Here is a 1,690-nt window from a genome sequence, read left to right as displayed (position 1 = left end):
GTTTGTTCTACTCAGAAATCGTGGGGGGGGGGGACACGTGTAGGAGGAATGAGAGAATATATTTTACTCAATAAGTAAGAAATCTAGGGGCGTTTTCGTTGGGGTTTTTGTTTTAATTTTTTTTTTGTAAACTCAAAATTATCTAATAGCCATCCTATTTCTCATTTATGCAAAGTGCTCTTTTGTGAGCTGCATTAAATTGGGCTATTGTCTCTAATCTTGAAAGAATGCCCATTGAGAACTCTCCTCTCATCTTTTGGGTGTATTTATGTACATAATAATACTGTATTATAATCATATCTCTGTGCATGTGGTACCCTGCCAGTGAAGGAAGTCTCTGGCTATCATCGTGAAACAGAGGTCATTCTAGGGCCATAGAACTATTATAACCTCCTTGAGAATATGTTATGTCTCACAGTCCTCTCAGTGCCAGAAGGTGTTGTAAATTCTCGCAACGGTAAGTGCAAAAGGGCTGGATCTCCTCTTATTGCACCGTGTTGAAGGAAACATTCCTCTTTGACCAGTAACTGTAAAGTTTCTTTTGGAACAGTAAAAGACGAGTATCTGTAGGGCTAGTTGAGTTCTCCGATTTCTTGCTTTAAAGTTTGGAATTTATTTCTTATTTATTTATTTATTTATTTTTTTGCGTTGGCTTTTGCTTTCGCTAAAAGCAGTCTTTTGAAACAATTAAAATTTCCATTTCTGAAAGTCTGCTGTGTATTTGTTTCCACGTGCTCACCACGGGGGAGGGGAAGTATGAATTCGAGCAGGATAAATTTCCATATTTCAGTTTTATATAATTTTGCAGTTGAGTTAAAACATATTTTTGCTACCTTAGAATTACAACGTTTTATTTGACATTTTTGGCCGTTTTGAGTTACCAAGACCAAGAGGTCAGAAACCAAAGTTTTATCTGCTCTATCAGAATCGTAAGATTATTTGGAGTCGTTGTCAAGATATTCAAAGAACTGCACTCGAAAAAAAAGCTTGACATACTGTGAAACTCAAAACTTTTAGGGTCAATATAGAACTTTATAATTCTAAAGTAACGTTTTGTTTTGTTTGGCAGTTACATTAACACAGCCCTTTGAAGCGCCCTTGAATTGAAAGTGTATAACATAAGGTGCGTAAATAAGCCAAACCCTCCTTTTAATGGGTCAGTTCGCCAGCCAAGTCAAAAACAGCACAGGCAAAACAAAACATTCTCAAAATCATGTAGGTGTCTTTGGTAAAGTTGAAATTTTCACACGTTTCGTGACTAAGCCTGTATTCGCGTGTTGCCGCTTTTAACTATAATCGTTATTTCGCCGGATTATAACCTGGCGAAATAATATTTACTCGTTCAACTGTTCCGAAAGGGATCGGATATTGCGTAAACCGGTTCAAAAGGGATCGGATGTTACATAAACCGGTCCAAAAGGTCTCGGATATTATGTAAACTGGTCCAAAAGTTAAGCACTCGCCGTGAAGTCGTGAAGTCAACAGGTTTGGCCTTCAACTTGAACGCTATTTGTAGACACAATCGTAAGCTGTTCTGTAGTGGAGCTTTTTCTCCCCCGTTAGAGCACTCGGCTGAGAGAAATAAATGGTCTATCTGTGTGTGTATGTGTGTATTTGTGTGTGTGTGTTCGTGGGGGTGTGTGAGTGTATATGTGTGTGTGTGTGTGTGTGTGTGTGTGTGTGTGTGTGC

Source organism: Aplysia californica, unplaced genomic scaffold, assembly GCF_000002075.1.
Source record: "Aplysia californica isolate F4 #8 unplaced genomic scaffold, AplCal3.0 scaffold01130, whole genome shotgun sequence".
Lineage (NCBI taxonomy): Eukaryota > Metazoa > Mollusca > Gastropoda > Aplysiida > Aplysiidae > Aplysia > Aplysia californica.
The sequence above is the reverse complement of the archived record's forward strand: the minus strand, read 5'-3'. Positions refer to the sequence as shown.